Below are 23,595 nucleotides of genomic sequence, written 5' to 3' on the forward strand. Positions count from 1 at the left end.
TAGTTTAACAAATATTCATTTAAAACATTGAGAAAATCAATGAAAAAAAAACCAGGGCGCACAAAATCCCACGCCACCTTCCCCCAAGCCCTGTACCTCTCAGAACCCAGGCCACCCACTTACCCCTTCTATGAGGGTCTCCAATAAAGACAGGCAGGAGCGATCTCCAGTCACTCCTGCCCAGCTGGCTCCTATTCAAAAATGGTGCTGGTGTCATTTTTTTTTTTTTATAATTGTTTAGCAAACTGCTATAGAGCTGACCTCAGGGCCTGGAGCTTTTTATTTGTTGGTTGAATTTTTAAAAATGTGTATAAGCATGAAACCTGGTCTAATGCGCATAAATAAGCTTTAGAAAAGTGTCTGCGGGCGTGCATGCATATAAATATGGGTAGAAGTGATTCCACATGTATTTTTATATGCATTAGAAAGAAGTGCTCCTGGTGGCAGGGTTAACAATTTACGCACGTATCTTTGCAAGTATTTGCCTAAATGCGCACACCCGTTTAACAGCTGCTCCCTAGCAAGACGGAAATGTGTGCATGAGCAGGTCATGCTGGGTTCTGCACGGAACCGCTAATTTTCAAAGCAGGCTTGTGTGAGCATGTCCACGTTCAAAATTCGGACTAAAGTCTTCATGTATTTTCTACATGCAGGTCTTAGCCCTAAGCGTGCAATTATAAAATATCCCTCTTAATGGTTATTTCAGTTCAACAAATGAAACGGACCAAAATAAATGAGAAAACCCCCCCCCACAATTAAACAAAATCAAAATGAAACAACATATGTATCCCCGCACATCTCTAGCTTCAGCCATGTTCCGTAGCCCAGAAATACGTCCATTATCCAAGATTTGGCACTACAAAGACTTCATAGCCAGCACCTTGGTTTCATCTTTCCTTGCTTACAAACTAATCATTTGCAGACACAGCCATGGCTGATCAGCAGCGTTGCTGCACATCTCTTTTGAGTAATTCCGGCAGGGCTGATACTGCAGAAAAGTGGACCAACGCCTCTCTACATAAGAAATTGATGCTAGTGTTGAGGCAAATGTCATGGATGAGGTTATATCCATTAGCCAACTGATAAACTTCTTGGAGCAGAAATCTTTTATCACCCAGCAGGAAATAATGCAAATGTACAAGCTGCAGGGCAAGCTTATGAAGGAGCAGCCTAATTGTATGAAGCAGATGACGCTGATGGAGTTATTCAGGTTGATTTCAAGTGAATGTGTGTGGCCATTTACTGTAACACTGACCCCACAGGTCAATGACCAGTTACCACCTTTGAAGATCTGTCACTATTTCCCCCCCCCCCCCCACAATAAAGCTTAAACCTAAGGATGTGCATAAGAAAACATTTTGTTTTGTTTATTTTTCATTTCATCTTTTTTTTATATTTATATTTTATTAAGTTTTCAGCAAAATTAGACAGCATTAGCTTGCCACGAAATCAGGACATAGTGGTATATCAAATATAAGGAGAAAAAAAAAATCACAGAAAATATTCATCCACTATCCTTGGTTCTTTGAAATAGGGGAGCATCAACATTACACAAGAGTGCAATATGACAAATCAAATAACAGGAAATCGAAGGGCAATGGATTGTCCATAATATATTACTGCTACTATCTAACTAGCCTCACCGGGAGATTGATAAGAATCCAAAAAGAGACTTAATGAGAAGATTCAAGGAAAATATAATGTGTATTATTAATATTCATAACACTTTTACAAGGAAATCGAACTGTAATCCGAGCACCTAACTGTCTAGCTCGTGGTGAAAGAGCTAGAAATTTCTTCCGTCGTCGTCGTGTTGCTCTTGATATGTCCGAACAAACTCTGATTTTCTGCCCTAAAAGAGTTCCACGACTTTCAACTTGATTTTCCACTGAAGACTCTATTAATTCAGTTAGATTTATAGCTGTAGAAGGAGAAGAGGGAGGAACATTCTCATTTTTCTCAGATGACAAAAGGTAAATCCTTGAAATAGGTGGAATTGCCTCTGATGGAAATTGTAAAACTTCTTGCAAGTAATTTTTAAATTGATCCCTAGAAGAGATGAACTTTTACCTTCGGGAAATGCAAAATTCTCAGATTTAAATATCTAGTAGAATTTTCTAGATTTTCCAACTTTTTAGAAGAGGAGAGCTCGCCTTGCATTAAACCATTCTGGATAGATTGTATCTGAGCCACTTTAGAATCAAGCTCATCTGTCTTAGATGAGTGAGTTATAATAATTGGACCCATAGAGTGGGCATGGCTCTGAGTCTGCTTCATAACTAAAGTAAGTGCGCTTGTAGAGCGTTCCAGTGACAAAAGTGCATTCCAGACTGAGTCAAGAGTTATTACAGCGGGTTTAACCGGTAAAATCAGAGAGTACGAACCTACCCTGGAAACTCGAGGAGGTTCTTTGCCTGTAACCTGGGGGGAATCCACAGCAGATCTCCCAGATGGAGTAGAGGTCGAGGCAGGGTGGCCATGTTGTTCTACTTCCAGGCCCAGCCTGGCTGGCATTCCTTCCAATGCTGAGGATAACAAAACTCCTCTAGTTTCACACATCTCGGCATTCGCTGCTAAAACCGCCTCAGCGGCAGCCGCTTCTGAAGACGCCGTCCGTTCAGGCGGCTCGCCCAGTTTAGCTGCCTCGGGATGTGCGGGAGGAGAGGGAGCGGCAGGAGCTCCAGGACTTAATGATGTTTCGTCCCGGGACGCCGGCGTTCACAGCGGACCCTTCACCTGGAACAAGTCAATCCAAAGCGGTGCAAAAAGCCGTCGATGCTCCGCTGAATCAGGGTGGGCTGAGACGAGGCCGAGGTAACTTCTCTCACCCGCCCTTTCCTCTTTGCTATTTTCCAGGAAATCAGAAAAAGCGCGAGCGATTCGGAGCTCCCGACACCGCACCCTCCCCTCAAGACGTTATCTTGACTCTCCTTCATTTCATCTTTTTAAGTTGTTTTCATTTTGTTTGATGTTTAATTCATTTCTTTTAATTGAATCAAAATGAAACAAACATTAAAAAATGGATAAAAAAAAAAAAAAAAGGAGGGGCCCAGGTTCCTTCCCTCCCACTGCCTGAAAAAAATCCCAACTGGAGATTGATCCTGCCCCATTTCAACTTATAGGACCCCTCATATGGGATAGGATCCTGTATATAGGGAGGGGGAAAGGGCCAGGGTGGGGCTTAGCTTTGTGTTTCAGAGGCACTTTGGGGGGAGGGGGGAATGCATGCATTCGGAAACAAAGGGAAAAAAGCAACAAAATATTCTGAATAATTCCTACCATTTTATTTGCTGCCGCCGCGGCGGCAAAGATGAAGGCCCCGGTGAGCATGAATGTATGTAGAGAGGTGTGTGTATGTGTGAGGAGGGTGGGAGGAGGGAATGGAGGGAGAGAGGGAGTGTGAGAAGGGGGAGAGGAGGGGAGGATGAGAGATTAGGAGGGAGGGCTAAGAGACAGAGAGCAGGGGGTGAGCAGGAGGGTGTGAGAGAGACCATGGAGGGTAAGCATGGGGGCTGTGAGAGAGAACGGGGGGGTGTTTGAGTGTGGGTGCCAGAAAGAGGAAGCCTATATGAGGAGATTGTGAAGGAGTGTGCATGTGTGTGAGAGATTGGGAGCTCTTGTGTATGAAAAAGGGATCCTGTGTATGTGAGGGTGCTGACCTGTGTGAAGGGATTGTGTATGTGTGAGAGAGAGCCTGTGTGAAGGAGTGCGTGAGAGAGAGACATAGGTAGCCTGTGTGAGGGTGTATGTGTGAGAGAGAAAGGGAGATTGTGTGGGTGTGTATGCAAGAGAGAGGGCCCTGTATGAGGGGATGTGTGTATGAGGGTGTGTGTATGTGTACTAGAGAGAGGGAGCATGTGTGTGAGAGAGGGAGGGACAGAGGGAGCCTGTGTGAGGGGCAGTACTGCGAACGGGGTCAAACTCTGGGAGTGGCGATAGAGTGGAAGGGGTTGAGCCTAGAGGTGAAGGGGAGAGATATTGGCAGGTGGAAGAGTTGGGGCCTGAGAGGGCAAAGTGGCCAGGGGAGTAGGGAGAGCGAGTGGAAGGGACACCCTTACAGTGAATTTCTAGGGAAATTCTGCTCAAAATATTAAAAATTCTGCATCTTTAAGTAATAACTTTTTTCTGTATTAATTTAAAATGTAATTACTTAAGGACTGTCATGTAAATTGTGTTATTTTGACCATATAAAGTTTGCAGAATTTTGCAGAATTTAAAGTTTTTGTGCACAGAATTTATATTTTTTATGCGCAGGATTTAAAATATTTTGCACAGAATTCCCCCAGGAGTAATTGTTTTTTTATAAATGGCTCTACTTTATGCAGTCCTTGTTTCTCTGATTTATTTTTTAATAAACGGTAAAACTTCTATTATCCAGAAATATCCATTATCTGGAAGAACCATGGTCCCAGTCCTTTACAGATATCGAGTAATCTCCTGTATACATTACTAAAGGCAATTTAAGATTAAGAAAAAAATCACACTTTAGAAAAATGTTTTATATATTTAGCAAAGTAATCATGTGCATCGCTTAGAGACTCTCTGCTAAGCAATGATAATTATAATAATTTTGCATTGGTTGACTAGTTGAGTATTTTTGGGTGTTCAGAGCAGACATGGGGCAGATAAGTCTTGAGATTTTTATACTAAGACCATGGTTTCAGATTTGTCCAGAAGAGATCAATGTTATGGTCCTGTCAGGTGATGATGCCACACTCTAGAGTTTAGACTATGAATTTGCTGCCTGAAGAGCCATAAACCTTCAGAAGAGCCAAATAAATCTCCTGCTATGCTGTGTCTTCAGTGGTTACAAGATTTCGAGGTTAATGCTCAACCTGAATCGTAAATTACAATGAAGGTAGTGTCTCCCTCAACAAAAATATCTTGATCAAATCTGGGAAGTGGGGAAAATAAATGATAAAGCTTTCTCCTGGTTTATGCTTTGCATGTGAGGCTTGTGAATAATTTTATATTTCTCAGTAACCATTGAACTGTAAAAATAAGAAGCACATTTGCTGATACAAGTTTTGAATGATTGACCTGCTGTTTTTATTGTAATGCGACTGATATGACTAATAATATCTGAAGGGAAGGAAACTACTACCAGAACAAAATGGAGTTTGTGCTGGCTGTAGAAATTGAATCTCCTCCTCAAAAGAGATTTATTTCTATGTAGTAATAATATGAGGGTCAATATTCAAAGCTGGCCGTTTAAGTAACTTAGCCAAAAATAAGTTATCCGACTAAGTTATGATGTATATTCAGTGGCACGGCGAAGCCGCTGAATATACGCGTATATGTGTACACTTCGCCAGATAAGTCTACCGCCTAAGCTTAGACCTGCTCTATGGAACATCTAAACTTAGACATACACTTATACGTCTAATATTGGTAGTTAGGAATATAACTTATACGCCTAACTTGCTCCGCCCCCCAATCCGCCCAAATCACGCCCACTTTTTTGTGCTACATTGTGGGGTCAATTTTCAAACGTCCGCCCATGCATCCTTGTGCCCGCAGTTCCTGGCCCGTGCACATGGACGCGGCTATTTTATAACATGCGGGACCTGTGCACACATGAGCACCAGATTTAAAAATCTGCGCGTGCGGGGGGGGGGGGGGATTTTAAAAAGCAATGCATAGTGACGCAGTTAGGTCTTCCCCAGTTCCCTCCCAGTCCGCTCCAATTAAGGAGTGGACTAGGAGGGAACTTCCCTATAACCCTACCTAATCTTCCTACCTTTTCCTCCTCCTCTCCTCTCCTCTCCTCGACTCCTAACCCCTAACCCTACCTACCCTATTTTTTTTTATTTTATAACTTACCTGCTCCTTCGGAGCAGAAGTAAGTTACGCATGCCGGCCAGCTGCCAGTGCGTGCTTCCCTGGGTCAGGGCCTAATGTCCTGGCCGGCCCCTGCCCCTCCCTGCCCAGACCACGCCCCCATCCCATCCTTTTTTGCTGGCCCGGCTCTTCTGTGCATATCAGGAGATATGCGCATGGTCGAGCCCTTTCGTAAATGAGCTCGGCGTGCGCAGGGCCCAGCCATGGGCATAACCCCGGTATTTGTGCATGCTGGGCTTCGAAAATTCACTTGTATGGCTAAGCGGCAGCCGCTGAACGTACGTGCATATTCAGTGGCTTCTACTTAGCCACAATAGTCCCGCTTATTCAGCTAAATAGCGCTGAATGCGCTTTGAATATTGACCTCATGATTCTTAGTGGCCTTCCCAGCCATTGTTACCCAGACAGATGTGCACGAAGCAAAAGCAGAGTCACAACACTAAAGAAAATAAAGTAAAAACAAATCAGCCCATCACAGGAAAGTCATATATGCAGGTAAATGGCTTTTTACCTGGGTGAAGGGGTGCACTATCCCCATGACTCAAACTATGTGTGCTGTTCCACAAAGTGTGCATTGACTGGCAGCGGCCCTGCTAACCAAGAATGTTTTCAAGGATTTATTTAAGCTCAGGTAGTCCTAAATATCTCTGAAATAGTCTTCCTTTGGATATTAAAGTTGTGGGCCAGTGCACCAAAATATATGGGCCACATGTGCATTTCAGATGAGCTTTTGTCAGCGAAGGAATTGTCAAAGGGGTTCTTTGAGGAGAACGTAACATTCGATTAGGCCAGGGATAGTGAACTCCAGTCCTCAAGTGCCACAAGCAGGCCACGTTTTCAGGATATCCACAATGAATATGCATGAGATCGATTTGCATGCAATGAATGCAGCTTTTTAAGTAATCTGCTCCCTTGCTCTGAATGGATTAAAAAGAGACAAAATAAATCTGTGGGATCAAAGAAAGTTATCATCAGTTAAGATCCTTAGGGGGTTATTTTTCAAAGCATTATCGCACATGATAAGGACCTAACGCATGCGATAAGGCCATATCGCATGCGAAAAGTGCCTTTTCGCATGGATATAATGCAAATTAGGGAGAGGGGAGGAGTTGGGGCGGGGAGGGGGAGGAGTCGGCCACAGCACCGCTGCCGGTGATAATGTGAGGAACATTATCACCGGCAGTAGCACAGCGAATAGCTACATCTTTTACGGTGTCGCTATTGGCTGCAAAAGGCTGCAGCCGGCCCCACCGCAGCTGGCGAAATCGCACCGCTACAGTGCGAACGGTTGCAGCCTTTCACAGGCCCACCCCCCCTTTGCTCCCCCGCCCCCTTTTTCGCGGGATTCATCATTCTGCAAGGAATGATGAATCCTGCCCTTAGATCCTTAACTTGATTTATGACTGAGAGTACAAATTGTTTATCTATCAGAAATTGATAGAGCGGGGATGGCGAACTCCAGTCCTCGAGTACGGCCAGGTTTTCAGGATATCCACAATGAATATGCATGAGATAGATTTGCATACAATGGAGGCAGTGTACACAAATCTTTCTCATATTCATTGTGGATATCCTGAAAACCTGGCCCGTTTGTGGCACTTGAGGACTGGGGTTCACCATCTCTGTGCTAGAGCCTTTGTGATTTACCCACAAATGATCCAAATTACCTCAGATTTTGAAATATATACCTTCAAAATATTATTGGGCAGTATTCATGGCCATTATACAGTTTCCCAATTTCTTCGAAGTGTAACTGTGTTCTGCTCCCAAAGGAAAGTATGCTTGAAGATCATCTGCCTAAAATAATTAACATATACCAAAAATCTAAATAATGTTTCCTAAAGGGAGCAAATACAAGTTGAAAAGAAAAGGGGAGACAATAAATCCCTAAGAGATGCCTTCACAAACAGGCAATCATCCATTGTCACAAAATGCTGTCTATCCTCCGAAAATGATCTAAACAAAGAGAGCACTTTTCCTCCGATCCCTAGGGATGAGAAACAGGACAACAATGCTGAATGATGAAGCGTATTGAACGTGGCAGAGAGGGCTAATGATGTGATACTAAAAAATTGTCATTCCCCTGTTGAGCTCAACACGCAGTTCATGAAAAAGAGCTGTTAAAGTAGTTTCTGACCCGTAACTCTTCCTAAAGGTTTATTGGAATAAATCAAACAGGCCTCCTCCTTCCAAGAAATCTAATAACTGGGCCATAACGATTTGCCCACATAAGGGACAGGAACAACTGATCTCCGATTGTTAAGCTCCTCTGACATTTTGGAACAGTGGAAAGATTGCTGTGGATTTAAGTTCAGCTGGAAAGAAGTGTTCATGGAATGAACTGTTTACAAATTTAGTGACCACCTCAGTGAGGCCTGATCGTGAAGCCTTAGGGAGCCAGTTAGGGCAGGGATCTAAAGGATCAGCTAAAGTACTGAGCCATGGCCATGAAACTTTCAATTTCTCTGTCACTACAGAAGCAGAAAGTATCCATAGCAGCTGTTCTTTATGATCCATAAAGGCTCCATCTTGAGAGGCCTTGAGGACTCCTGTAAATCAACTGCTGGGACAATATTCGGTTTTAGTGTCTGGCTATTTTATTAGAAAGTCTACAAAGCTCTCACAGCATGCCGTTATTGCTACAGTAGAGTTCTGCTTAGATTCAGGAGCATTTCAACAGTAACACATAATGCTGAGGGTTATATCTAAGGCTCCTTCAATCTGCTCAATTAAAATGTTTTGTTTCCTAGATTTTATTGCCTCTTCCTAAATCTTTGGATACTGTTTCTAAAGAAGCTTAGTAGGTTCAGATTTAATGTCCTCCAGTTCCTTTCAAGACATCTCAAGGATCTATTCATGTCTCTCAATGCTTTAGTAGACCTTTGTGATCTCTCCTGTTTTACAGGGTGTGAGGCAATCTGTGGTTGCGGCAGGCTCTGAATCCCTTAGCCCAACCATCTCGTTCACTGACTTATCATTACCGTGTTCTTCCAAGTCATGCAATTTATTCAGAAAGTCTTTGCAATATATTGAATGAATTGGACAATAGGCTTTAGGTTTGAGCAGGGGAGATTCAGATTTGGCACTGTCTGAAATACTAACACTAAGGAAGTAATCTGCACAAAGGACAGACTGAACATGCTCCATCTCTCTCTGAATCTGGGATAAAACCCAGATCCAAAGCGTGGACTGGGTTCCCTCTCTAACTTGGTGGAAACCTAACGAAGACGTAGAATCAAAGCGTCCAGCAGCTCCCCGTGCTCTGGTACCTCACATTACCATGGATACGCTTTGCCCGTTCTGATGCCACTCGCCCATGCATTTATGTGAAGCTGAGGTGGTGACTTAGAAACCATTCAGGCTTTCCCTGCTCCCTCCCATAGTCCACATTAAAGGATCCTTGAGTCTCAGAGTTTTTATTTCTCACCAGAACTTAAGTTTACTAAACATTAATTTAGTTGCTGAAACTTTCCCTTACTGTTTCAGAACCCTAACACCAGAAGCAGAAAAACACCTTCAGTTTCTAAGCAGGATTCTCTAGGTGGCCTGGCTGTATGTGACTAAAAGGTTGAAATGGATGGTTAAATGCCATGGTTATGAATGAGAATTGATTTGAATTATGCAATAATGACTCATTGGGAGGCTGCAGAATAATACCGAATCATCTGAAATTGCAGTAGCCAGCAGGATGTCCAGATTTGCTGTTTTTGTGAAGCACCTTTACTCAGCAGTACTGATTTTTGCCTGCTCATTTTCTCTGTGGCTGCAATCACTTTTGCAGGCACTGATTATGTAAGAAGCTATAGCTGAAAGCAGCTTCAGATACTGAAGTTATCCAGCAGGGAATCCACTATGGACTAGGCCATTCCGTCATCAATAAACGTCAATAAACAAATTACCCTTCAGCTGTTTCTAGGAAATATTTCCACTGGCGAGTAACAGCAGCCAGCACACAGGTTTTAAGAAAATGGATAGGCAGGCAGGTCTTGTACCTGCTTGCCCGTAGTAATATGGGGGCCAGGCTCACTTTGTGAGCAGCAGGCCAGGGGGTGGGGGCCTACTGGGGGATGGCGGACTGGAACTTCCAGTCGGATAGGGCAGTGCCATTGTGGTTTGGATTCAAACCACTCAGGGGTGGGAGCTGATTGGCTCCCAGGGTGCTGGGCTTTCAGGGAAGGGGAGGAGTCGGGCGGTTTTTGGTCAGTCGCGGCTGTCAAGCGCCCTTGCCTCCCGTCACTGTGCTGCCACCTCGTCTGCTTTGTTATATGGGGTTGTTTGAGTTGTCGCAGCTAGGGGTGGGAGGGTTGCCCGAGCCGGTCGGGGTTCAGCCTTGTGCTGATTGGTTGCTGGATATTCGGTGGGCACAAGCGGGTGCAGTTGTCCCATGTGCGGTTGCCTGCTGGGCTGCGGTGGGGGTTTGCTTGCACGGCTCTTTGCTAGGAGGTGGCGGGGGTCGTGGGAGTGGCCTGTGCAATGCTAATAAATTGGTCAGGTTGGGTGACCTGGAGGTGTTCACCTTGCTGGTTGGTGGTGGATGTTCGCTGTGTGAGTTATTGATTTCCTACTTGTGTTAGGTTCAGGCACCTGTTTGTTTTGTATATAAAGCTGTGGCCTATTTGATCCCATTTTGGTGAATGTGTATTTTATTACATTTGTTATTGTAGAAGGGTGGATGCTGGGAGAAGTGTTTGTCCTGACTCCCAGTATAACAAAAATTTGCAGACATCGTACTGAAAAAATTAGGTGATTGAAATTAAGATAGACAGTTTCATTGAAATGTAAAACCTAACGACAGAGAGAGATTGCAAGGACCATCCTAATCTACCCATTTCTAGGGATGTGCAGCAGGGACGGATTCGTCCCATTCGGTATTTGTATTCGTGGGAAGTCAAATCCATTGTATCCGTTCTCAAGGGACCCCGATCCATTCATCAGTTACGTATGTATTCATTTCCCAAAAAAAACCCCATCCCAACCCTTTAAATTTAATTAACTACAACCCCCCACCCTCCTGACCCCCCTAAGACTTACCAAAAGTCCCTGGTGGTCCAGCGGGGGTCCTGGTGCGATCTCCTGCACTCGGGCTGTCGGCAGCCTGTATTCAAAATGGTGCTGATAGCCTTTGCCCTTACTATGCCACAGGGGCTACCGGTGCCATTGGTCGGCCCCTGTCACATGGTAGGAGCAATGGACGGCTGGCGCCATCTTGTGCTCCTACCATGTGACAGGGACCGACCAATGGCACCGGTAGCCCCTGTGACATAGTGAGGGCAAAGGCTATTGGCGCCATGTTGAATACCGGCATCCGACAGCCCGAGTGCAGGAGATCGCTCCAGGACCCCCGCTGGACCACCAAGGACTTTTGGTAACTCTTGGGGGGGGGGGGGGTCAGGAGGGTGGGAGGTTTATTCATTAGATACGTTGTATTCGTGGGGGTTCGCCATACGTTTCGTGACCCCACGAATACAACAAATAGGGACATATATGTTGCGGATTGCCAATACGTTGAAAACGAATACACACCCCTACCCATTTCTCCTTCCTACTGCAATTCTGCACAACCTATTTGAACTCTACTTTGACTCCCTGCTTCCCGCTGCTAAGGATCCTCTAGGCTTATCCAGTGCCTTCTTGAATTACTGCTGCCTCTTACCTTCCACGTCGCCACCACCATTTCTGTAATGAAATGTTTCCTTATGGTAATTCTGAATTGGCGTACCCTCAACTCATTGTCCCAGAATCTCCTTTCCTCCAGACAGTACCTGCTTCTTGAGCCTTATCGATATGTTTGAGTATTTTTTGAAAGTCCCCTCCCACACTCTCCCCACACAAAAACACTTCTGCTGCAAGGGCCATTTGGTAGTTATGTTCCACTTCATAGGGCTTACGATGCAGACCTGGCACCATTTTGGTAACTTTCCTCTGGAAAACCTTCTCTGTGTCCTTCTGGAGACATGGCATTCATTAATTAACTCATTAATATTAAGCACACACACACGTCTATCCTGGGGTTGCTATTCCGCTTGTACTGGAGCAGATGGCAGCAGAAAAGTAATTTTTGCCGGCGCTGTGATTTGGAGAGTGGCATGGAAAAAGCTTGAGACACGGTGGATCTGAAAGCCTCACGCTGGGCTAATCAGTGCCATTTAGCTGCAGAAGGGCTAGCTGGAGTGCTTGTAGCCTTGCCAAAGAAAGTGAACACACAAGCGGGAGGACAAAAAATCAAAGAAGGAAAAAAAAAAAGGCAGCGCAGCGATGGATTGGAGAAAAGGAAGCATAAAAGGGAAGTGTCACTGGTGCAGCTGGGACTCACCTTACTGGCTGCAGTGCCACAGTAAAAAAACAGTGCCCTGGTAGAAAACGTGGCGTGATTTCTCCCAGGCTGCCTGAAACAATTTTAATTCTAGTAACAACTCCCATTGGAACTGGGAATGGGCAGTGCCATCTCTGATCCAGCTTGAACGTGGCCAGGTCCCAGCCGACCTTTCACCAGGCCATGGAAGGCACGACGCATGGGCACGCAGAGCCATTTCTCAATACCGTGGTCCTTTCTATGAGGGGGGTGGGGAGGGCACGTCATACTCAAGAGTTCAAGGGGGTCCACAGTCCAGTTAGATGAACGCACTGACTAAGCGATGGGTGCCCATCAGGGGGCGTACTGTAGCAGCCTGGGGCAGGGAGGTGGAGGGTAAGGGCTAGGAGAAGGTAGGACGCTCTCTTACTCACCAGTATCTGTCTCCCTCCCTCTCCCTCACCTCCCTGTAGATCTGACCCAAATATTGCAAAAAGAAATCTATTTGGCGAGAAAAGTTTAATATTTCAGCTGTATGTGTGAAGGGCTGGCAAGGTGAATTCTTCAAACCTGTCGGTGCTCCAAAGTCTCATTAAAACCTTTACTTTTCATGTCACCTATAATTGTCTTAGTTCTTTCTCTGCATTCTCCCTCTGTTTGTACTTCCTGAATAGGCTGAGTTAAAGTTCTTTTCTTCCCAAAAGACTTGATGGATAGGATTTTATGAGCCTGCGCCGGATAGGGTAGATGTAATTGTCCATCTGATTTCCTGACATTCTTTCAGTTCTTTTCACTCCTGGAGAATCTGTAACATTATTCCTCTCATTTATACTCTGCGTGAAGAAGGAATCGTGAGAAATTAATACGACTTTAACTTCCAAAAACTGCCTCGCTAAGGCTGGAAAGGCTCCCAGTGGCTAGGCCAGCTTTGCCCTGTGGCCTCATGAGAGATGCTGGGGGCTCTGCAGTGAATGCGTTAGAATAGGGTCGAGACTGCACAGAAGCAATGTGGTAATGCAGAGCTCAGCTATGGAGGAAAATGTGAGGCCTAGAATGTAAATGTTGGCCTCATGAGACTGTATGCGTTACTGAACTCAGTCACAAAGATTAGAGACTTCCATTTCTTATGCAGCAGAGTTCTGGTATAGGAGAATAGCTATAGGAACAACTTTTTTTTCTACAGTATCGCAAAGCATTCTGGGTTTTGTAGTCAGGCCTATGAACCTTTAATACAAGTTTACATGGCAAGGCTGCTATCTGTTCTTCTGTGTCTGTTCTGCTCTCTTTCCTCCCTCCACGTATGCCTCTGTTCTTCTCTTTCCACACTCTTCTCTCTCCCCTCCCTTTCTGTCGCTGATCTTTTTTTTTTCTCCCTTCCACTTTATCCTCTCAGTTCTTCTCAGGGGTGGATAGTGGCAAAAAATGAGAGCAGGGAGGGAAAGGCAAGGAGGATACAGGATGGGGAGGAGTTTCTCCCCCCCCCCCCCCCCAACCAGTGTTTCAGTCTCCTTCCCTTCTCCTCGCCTTACTGCTGGGCCTGTGGCTCCTATTAGCTAAACCCTCCCACCACTCCTCCCCATACACTTGGCTGGCCCCCTTTCCAAACACATTTTACTGGGTAGGCTCTGGTCTGATACAAGATCAACACATCTCGTCAGTTGTACTCATCTCCTTCACTGCTGCTGAGTTCTCTAACTCAATCTCACTCTCTTTTTTTTTTTTTCTTTTTATGTAATCTACTTTAAAGTGGCTGAGCAGTCAGAAAAGATGGACTATAAATCAGAAATGAACAAAACAGCAGCCTCATCTGCTTCCAAATAGCAAAAATATAGGTTAGAAAATATTGTTTAAATCTTTGCTTTCATTACCGTGCTCTTTTTTCCCCTGAGATTAAGAGATCATCGGTTCCATTATTTCATTAGCATTATCTCAGGAGTAAGTAGGAGTGGGTGAGAGGGGCAGCCGTCCAGGGCGCAAAGCCCCCTTAGGGGTGGAAAAATGCAACCATGGGCTGGCAGCGGTTGAAAAACCAGGAAGAGAGCCCCTCTCCTCCTACCATTATGATTGAGGAGGGTTAAGGCTAGAGGAAGTGAGAAATGGGGATTCTATGTGACACATACGAACAGAACAGTGGTCTCCTGTGAAGACTTGATGACCTTCGGAGTGAGGAAACTCACTCCAAGATGAGATTTGTGCAGTGTTCTCTCAACCTAGCTTGATGGACTCTCTACCTGGTTAACATCAAGCTAGGTGGAGAGAACATTGCCCAAATCTCATCTTGGAGTGAGTTTCCTCACTCCGAAGGTCATCAAGTCTTCACAGGAGACCACTGTTCTGTTCGTATGTGTCACATAGAATGTCAAAGTGGCCCCTAACCCCCTACACTCATACCTAAACCCCACCTCGAGTTACTGGGTCGGCCTACCATAGGGATACAAATACCTACCTATGGGGATGACATTATGGCCAGTCTCTCTCTCTCTCTCTCTCTCTCCTATCACAAATTCAGATAATGTGCACTAACTTAGCTCTTCAAATTGCAATAAACTGAATTTTTGCATAAACCACACCCCTTTTGCTATCGCATGCAGTACTTACCACATTTTGATAAATCCAGGCCACAGCTTCTAGAAATAACAATGATTTCAGCTTCTTCTGAAACAATACAGAGTCAGATAACACCTGCACCTCCATTGGCAGATCATTCCAAAGGATGAGTCCTATTACTGAAAAAGCCCTGCTTCTGGTCTCTTGAAGACACACCTCTTTTACTGAAGGAACTGCCAGAAGTTGCTTTACCTCGAATCAGAGATTCTGCCGAGTACAATGTACATATGTCGCCAGAACATTAGACAAACAACTTGTCCCAATCCCATTAATGGCACAAAACACCATACATATAAAGGAAGGACTGGCAGCTAATGGAGTTGTTTTAGCATAGGCATCACATCTTCTCGTATGGGTCTGTCAAGCCCACAAGATTGCTGCTGCATTTTGCAAAAGCTGTAAGGGCCGAAGCCAACAGCCAGGCAGACCCACATAAAGAGAGTTACAATAGTCCAATGTAATCAATGCAAAGGCTTGCGCAACTATTAAAAAGTCATTTCCTGTTTTAAAAAAAAAAAAATCTAAGCTTCCTCAATGATCTCAATTAAAAAAATCCTGCTCTGATTTAAATCTTACGGGCGGATTTTAAAAGCCCTGCTCGCGTAAATCCGGGCGGATTTACGCGAGCAGGGCCTTGCGCGCCGACGCGCCTATTTTGCATAGGCCGCCGGCGCGCGCAGAGCCCCGGGACGCGCGTAGGTCCCGGGGTTTTCTGAAGGGGGCGTGTTGGGGGCGGGGCAGAACGACGATTTCGGAGCGGCCTTGGAGGGAACGGAGGCAGGCTGCGCAGCTTGGTGCGCGCCGGCTGCCCAAAATCGGCAGCCTTGCGCGCACCGATCCAGGATTTTATAAGATACGCGCGGCTACCCACGTATCTTATAAAATCCAGCGTACCTTTGTTTGCGCCTGGTGCGCCAACAAAAGTACGCGAATGCGCTTTTTAAAAAAAATCTACCCCTTAGTTCTCTCTGGTCTATATATGCTAGCTAATCATGAAGAGCTTCCTACTGATTCTGAGTCAGCAGATCAGGCAATGTGGCCTACCCACCCAAGCTTTATGGATTTTAGCACGGGTACTTCATTCATGACATTTTGTCGGGATGATTGAGTCTCCATCCTCTTTTACATCCAGTCATTGAAAATATCATCACTGTCTTGTTCTCCAGCTCTGGAAGCCATTCATTGTCTATTATTGTAAGCGTTCATTGAACAGGCTGGGGTGTTGAGTTGACTCTGTTTTCCTTTTTGTTTCTGTTAATGGTCTGGATTGTTTTTTTGTATTTTTATTGATTATACACATTCCTTGGTTGGCCAGCTAGAGCCTTGGCATTGGCAGGTTATAAATAAACAAATAAAATGTTAGACTCATTAGCTTTCCAACTTCTGGTAAATTCTTTTTTAGGACCTCAAATAGCAATAGTCAATAGCTGAATTATGAGAAGTGTAATCTACTCTCTTGCTGAAATGAGTAAATAACTGTCAACTCATTGGACGCAACTATTGATTGTGGCTTCCTGCAGAGCTATTAAATTCCTTCTGTGGTGAATGTGAGATCAATAAGGAATCTTCTTCTAAAAACAAGATATAGATTTCATTTTTAATAGGCCTTTCCTTCGGTGTGCGTCACTTGTTGTCCCTTTGCCAAGCCAGCCCTATTTTGTTTTATAACTGTTTGTTTGTTTTTTTGACAGGCTCATATTTGTTTCTGTACTTTTTATGGCTCTCCTATACTCATTTTTTCTTCTGTCATTGTCTGAATTCCTTTAGGTTAATATGAAATAAAATTTTCCTGGCAGAAAGATTCTATGAAAAGAAAAACAATAACCTGGCGTTTAATAGAGAAGGTCAAGGTAAGCCAATCCTGAGCTACTGTCTTTTGTGAGAATCTTATGGGAGTTGAGGAGTCGTCTTACCTGGTAAGGGTAAAGATAACATAAAGCTATAATGTTCTACCAACAAGGTACAGTTGGCCAAAGAAAAATATAATTTTGCAAACAGACCTGGGCCTAAGTCTGATATGGCCACCTTGATGCAAGGAAAAAACGTTTGGAAATTCCATCCCCTAGAAGTTGAATGAAAGATGAGAATGAGTGGGGTATGGAATTGATGGATGAATAGGAGTTACAATGATAGTTCCTGTAAAATAACACATCAGCAGTGTGTTTGAATATAAATGAAGAATTCAATAAACTGTTGAATGTCTAGTATCCCTGCAGTTAGTTTTCATGCAAACTTAGAAAAATAAACTTATCAGTTATGCATTGCAGCAGCTGTAAAAATAAATAATAATGTGGGGCCAGATATTCAGAAAGGACTTATTCAATTAAGTGGCACCGCTGAATATCTGGCTACGGTCAGTGGATGCCACTTAGCCAGATAAGTCCCTCAGGGATGGGGAATGGGCGAGTGGGGGAGGAGTGGAGTTAGCTGCATAAGTTATCCAACTAACTGGTCGGCCCATATGCATGTCATAGCCGGATACATTTATCCGGCTAACTTTAAAATAATTGGGTATATTCAGTGGTACAGCCGCGCCGCTGAATAACCCAGCTAAGTTAGACAGATTTTATCTGGGTAACTTGCCGAGCCGCACAGTAACTGAATATGGACGTTGTTGTTTTAATAAGGTACCATATAGGATTGCAAAACCCTTAGCTGGTCTATATTCAGCGTCCTGAAGCTTTTTAAACACAGAGTTTAGCTGATTGTCTTGGCGTTTGAGGCGGACTTGTGTGTTGGGAGCTCCTCCTTTCTCCTGGTTTTCTCAAAGTCATTAAAACGAATGCATACATGTTACAACTTCTAGTGCCCTTCATGGACACTTTGTTCTTCTCTAAACAAATGTTCCAAATATGGCAGCTGATCTCATCCTGTGACTCCCTCTGCCAGCAATAAAGCATCTGATGCGGTGACTGCGCATCTGTGGATGAACTGTTGTTGATTAATCAAAATGCACCATCAACAGTAATGGGAGCCTAAAAGACAACACTTTAATTACTTCACAAACACATTCTGCTTGCATGTATTATTTTAATATCCACAGTAGATTAGCCCACTCTTTGTCCTTTGCAAATGAGAAACAGTGTGGCGGAGAGGTTGATATAATGCCAGAAATCTGAGAGAAAAGCCCAGATAAATCAATGGCTTGATACAGTGAAAGATCTATTTAAAATCAACTGGATGTGAACACTGCTTATTGAATACACCAGGGGTTTTTGTGTGTGTGTTTAATTGATTATCCAGCCTTCAAGCTGAGATCACCTCTGAAGTCAGGGTTAAGATCAAACAAAATGAAAGAAATAAAATGCCCCCCCTTCCCCCGCCGTTCACATCCCTATTGTTAAACAGGTACCATTCTACTGAATGATTTATTAATTAAAGCCATGAAGGAGCTATAAAAAGAATCAGATAAGATCCCACAAAAGCCTGGGCTGCAGTTTAGCATGTACTAAGGACCTGCTGTGTGCCGGGCCTGAAGGCGTGGATGGGTGGCATTATTGCTTAATCCACATGTCCTTGTGACCGGCACTTTGCATAGATAGATTTAACATTTTACTGTGCTCCCTTCATGCTTGTTTTGTAGTTTATTTATATTTATTATTTGTGTTTATTACTAGTATTATATTGCCATAATATAATATCATTTTACCATGTCTTTCCCTTATTCTACAGCATGAAGTGTGTGTATTAAGGCCATCGGTCTATAAAGACCAGAAATCTATGGGTCAGTGACAATCTTAAAAATGTTTTCTAATGTGTACAGACAGTTTTTCATTCTGCCCTAAACGTGAGTTTGAAAACACTTTCCATATATAGTTGCTACAATGCATGACACAAGAGATGGTCTATTACTATTATTTATTTTTTTGGTCGGGTGGGGGGGGGGAGGGAAGGGAAAGGAGTAATAGTGTCATATGTGTAACGTATGTGCAGATCATCCATATTCTCTTCTTTCCGATTGCACTCCAGTTAAAACAAAAAGCTCATTGAACAATATGACATCCCCAATATTGCTTCAGGAAATGACCTTCATAGCATGGACATCTGGCACGTTAAAACAGTTGTTAGCCTAATAAAGGTACCTCTCTGTCCTGTTGCATTAGGGGTTGGGGGGTAGTGTTGTATTTTTTAAGTCTTTTTTTTTTTTAAGCAAGCTAACATGCTACCCCTCGCTTACATTGTATAAATCAGTAGCACGACTTTCTTAGGTCTTATCTTCTTGTTTATCAACACATGACTAAGTGTAGAGTTTGGGTGGCCAAATTCATCCTGGAGAAAACTGGAATCATAATAGGCCATGGCACTGTTCACTGGGCCAACAGAAAAAGATGTAGTACATGAACCTTTGACACTACCAAGGTCCCTTCTCCAGATGTGGCCTCTACAGTTTATGTTCTGTAACCTTTTGAATGCTGGTTCCGTAAAAGGTTATTGCAGCTTACTAAGGTTCCAACCCTTGCCTAAGTGGTGCCAAATGAGCTCAGAGATTGAGCAACCCCTGGGTTTATCCTTCCTATGTTGAATTGCTGCATGCCTGTCATGAACTGAGGAATAATCACAGTGCTGGCAATGACCTTGCAGCAGAGTGACCTGAGCAGGTAGATTCTAATGAAGATTTATCGTTAGAACAGATGTGCCACTGCCAGTGCCACTGGGTGGGGCACTGCACTTCTGTGTCCAGTTATCCTCTCAGTGGAAACATTCACGCTTGTGGCTGAACAACAGCCAGATTTGTTTGGAGTCTAGATCATGTCTGTCAGGAAGCAAGCAAGCTCTTCTATAAACATCAACCAGCAGTATGTACAAAAGTTGTAAAATATGTGCTGTAATTTTACCAGAGAGGGAACATGAAGGTCATGGGGAAAAAATACAATTTTATGTACAGCTGAAAAGAAATGTGTTCAATTAAAAGACTGACAAGGTTACAGAGGTTTAAAGTGCTACCTTGAAGGTTTGGATCTCTTATCTGATAATGACGCTTTCCTATTATTATTGAAATTAATAAGGGAGGTAGTCATTGACTAGAGGACAGGCAAATGTATGTTCAAGCGACCTGCTTGTACTGCATAATTCATGAGAATCATTACACATTGTGAGTACGGCTCACTGAGTATGATTCTCCGGGATTTTGTTTCCTCAAAGGAGCACAGATAAGAGAGAATGACCCATCTTTGGCTTTGTTTTTACACAAAATAATCCAGATTTCAAAAAGGTGAATTTTCCAAGGCTCGGTCAGGATCGATGCAGGTAAAATCTGAGGGGTAGATTTTAAAAGGAGCACGTGCGTATCCATGGGTGCATCGATTTTATAACATGTGTGCGCTTCCCAGGAACAGTGGCTAATGGTGGCCTAAGACCTAAGAAAGTCATGCTACTGATTTATACAACATAAGAAAGGGGGAGCATGTTAGCTTGCTTAAAAAAAAACATTTAAAAAAACACAACACTACCCACCAACGCCTAAAGCAACAGGACAGAGAGGTACCTTTATGTTTAACAATTTTTTTTGCGTTTTCCAAATAAACACAGTAAGAATTACAGTATGTTGAACTCAGGTTTCCTTATGAGGTCAACATTGGAAGCAATAACAAATCAGAGTACTTAATCACAAACTTTGAATATAAACCCACATCCCTCCCCTCCCCCCCTTCCCCTATCCCCAACCAATTAGAATACACTGTGACGGGAACACTAGATTCGTCTAGACCAAGCTATTGGTCAGTTGAGAAAAAGTCCTTCAATTATTTAAAATCAGGCTTCATGCTTTATGGGGCAAAGCCTGGATGTAGGGATCCCAGGTCCGCAAAAACTTGCATCGATGGCGTGGAGAGGCTCGGGCCGACAAATTCTCCATTTGCATTAAACGGTGTAGATGGTTCTGCCAGGTCCAAAAGGAAGGTGCCACAGAGTCTGTCCAATGGATGAGTATCAGTTTTTTCCCCACAAAGCAGGCTCTCATAAACAACAAACGGGCCCCCGCTTCACGTATTCGGAGAGGAGGAACACATTCAAACAGAAGCAACAAAGGAGACACCTGTAAAGAGACACCCAGCAAACTGGACAAATAGCAGACAATGCGTCTCCAAAATTGCTTAATGAGGGCACATCCCCAAAACAAATGAGATAGAGTGCCCACTTCCCTATTAAATTTCCCACATGTTGCCACCGGTACCGAAGTAGTATGAAATGCCAGCTGTGTTGAGACATACGCCCTCCAGAGAAATTTATATTGCATTTCTCGATAATAGGAGTTAGGCGAGACCCTCGCTATACACCTGAAACAGGCACTCAAGTGCGCGTCAGTCATCCGGAAAACTCCATCCTTGTTCCAACGGTCAGCTAAGACCGAGCAGGGATTTTGAAAGGCAGCTGTCCTCAAATGTTTATAGTAGTGCGAAAGCATAGGCACCTTCGCCTGTTCCAGTAGAAAACAGTCAGCCACTGCATGGAACCCAGTGGGCATGATACTAGCCTTTGGTAATGATTTAACATAATGTGAAAGTTGTAGATAAGAAAACACAGATACATTTCACAAGTCATAAAGTTCAGACATCTTTTGTGGTGTTATTAAGTGCCCCGTGTCATCCAAGGTGTGCCCCAACTGGGTAATCCCCCGTTCCGCCCATAGTTTAAAAATGGCAGATGAAGAACCCGGGGAAAAGTCGGGATTACCCCTCCGAGGAAGGAAATAGGCATACACCCTAGGTAACTGCAACAGTTTCATAAGTTGCGACCAGGCATAGCGAATTGGAAAGACCAGACCGGCTAAAGGTCCTGGGAGAGTCAGCTTGTCCGCCGTGGTCTGCAAGGCAAAACACAAGTCTAGGGAGCCAAGGAGGTACGTTCAGCTGATAGATTAATGTAAAATCCTTCCCCCACCAACCATTCCTGAACCACCCTTAAATTATGGGCCTGGTTGTACAAACGAAGGTCTGGGACACTAAGACCCCCTGTTCCCCATTTCTCCTGTAACCGCCGGAGTGCTATTCTAGATTTCCCCCCTTCCAAAAAAACGCGGCATCCCCTGCTCCAGTTTTTTTAGATCCTTGGACGTCAGCAGAAGTACCAAGCTTTGGAAAACATAAAGCCACTTTGGTAAGATGATCATCTTAAAAAGATGTATACGACCACCCAAAGATAAGGGAAGGGAGTGCCATCTCCGTACCCGTTCCAGGGTAAAGTCCATTAGAGGAGACACATTTAAATCATAGATCTTAGTGAGCTCAATGGACAGGTTGACACCCAAGTACCGTATTTGCGTGGGTGCCCAAAGCAGGGGAAATGGACCCTCCCATCTATCTCGTAGCGCATCAGGAAAGGCCAGGGCTTCTGATTTTTCTGGGTTCAATTTAAAACCGGAAAAGGATCCAAACTCCCAAAAGAGAGACAGCAAAGGAGGCAAAGAATGCATGGGGTGGGTAAGAAAAACCAAAAGGTCATCAGCAAAGGTGGCATATTTGAAGGTATTGGCTTGAAAAAGGACACCCTTGATCAACCGAGCCTCTTGCAAAGCCCGAAGGAGAGGCTCAAGCTGCAAAATAAACAATAAGGGGCATAATGGGCATCCCTGTCTGGTCCCCCGACAGATAGGGAAGGTCTCTGAGTGAGATTGGTTAGCCACAATTAGTGCGATGGGGTCTCGATAGAGTAGTCGGAGCACCTCTTGAAAGCGGCCCGTTATATTCATGGTTTCTAAGATATAAAACAAATACTGCCACTCTACCCTATCAAAGGCTTTTTCTGCGTCGCAACTTATGGCCAGGAAAGGTACCTGATTTTGTGTGCAGAGAGCCATGGCCGCCATTACCCTACAAACGTTCGTGAGCACATAACGTTTCTGTACAAACTCTACCTGATCCGGTCGAATTAAGGAGGGCAAAATTGGGGCTATTCTGTCAGCTAAAATCTTAGCTAATAATTTTTGATCTATGTTTAATAAAGATATAGGCCGGTAGGATGCCGGGAAGTGCAGCTCCTTCCCAGGTTTAGGGATGAGAATAATATGAGCTTCATTACAGTGTCTAGGGTATGATCCCGCATCAATCAGGGCATTAAATGTTTTTGTGAACGGGCCAATAACAGCATCATTTAAAGTTTTATAGTACTCTGCAGTAAACCCATCAGGGCCAGGGGCTTTATAGTGCTTAGACTGCCAAATTACCCTCCTAGTCTCCGCATCCGAAATCGGTTGATTCAACTGCTGCTGTTGTTCACATGTGAGCTGGGGCAACTCAAGCCTGTCACAAAAACTGGCAGCAAGCCTCCTCATCCCACTGTCCTACACTATATAGGGTGGCATAGTAATCTTTGAAAATCTGTAAAATTGTGGGAGTGTCGGTAACCATGCGACCGGTTGAAGATTTCAGTGCAGTAATATATCGGGGATTTTGCCGTGCTCAAATTGGCCAGCAGCTTACCAGATTTATTCCCCAACTGAAAAAGCTTATGCTGATTGTATAACAAGCTTTTCTTTGCTCTCTGGTGTAATAGTGAGTTGAGAGCGCTTTGGACAGATAAATAAGTAGCCTCTGGTCAGGGGAATTGTCTCGTAGTAGTGCCTGTTTAGCGTGGTGCAACTGAGAGCTTAAGGTTAGTATCCTCTTATCAATCATTTTCTTACGGTGCACTACATAAGAAATAATCTCCCCCTGCATGACCGCTTTAGATGTATACCAGTAGAGCATCAGGTCCCCCACATGTTGTTCATTGTGTAGGGCATACTCCTTCCACTTGGCCTGAAGGTGCTCCCAGAAACCCAAGTCCTCAGCCAAATAATAGGGATAGTGCCATTTCAATGAAGATGAGTACCCTGTCGACCAGGTCAACTCCACCCAGACTGGTGCATGGTCTGAGCG

General features: G+C 44.1%; 1 long non-coding RNA gene across 6 annotated transcripts in view; it reads left to right on the top strand.

The window, feature by feature from the left end:
* LOC115073286 overlaps positions 1-23,595 on the top strand; it is a 176,788-nt gene that overhangs the window by 97,816 nt on the left and 55,377 nt on the right. For 5 of the 6 annotated variants that reach the window (XR_003851966.1, XR_003851967.1, XR_003851970.1 and 2 more), the window contains 2 exons: positions 16,508-16,590; positions 18,413-18,464. This is a non-coding gene — a long non-coding RNA (uncharacterized LOC115073286). The remainder of the gene's footprint in view (positions 1-16,507; positions 16,591-18,412; positions 18,465-23,595) is intronic. The other variant, XR_003851969.1, reaches the window with a different exon arrangement.

The sequence above is a fragment of the Rhinatrema bivittatum genome, chromosome 11 (genome assembly GCF_901001135.1).
Source record: "Rhinatrema bivittatum chromosome 11, aRhiBiv1.1, whole genome shotgun sequence".
Classification (NCBI taxonomy): domain Eukaryota; kingdom Metazoa; phylum Chordata; class Amphibia; order Gymnophiona; family Rhinatrematidae; genus Rhinatrema; species Rhinatrema bivittatum.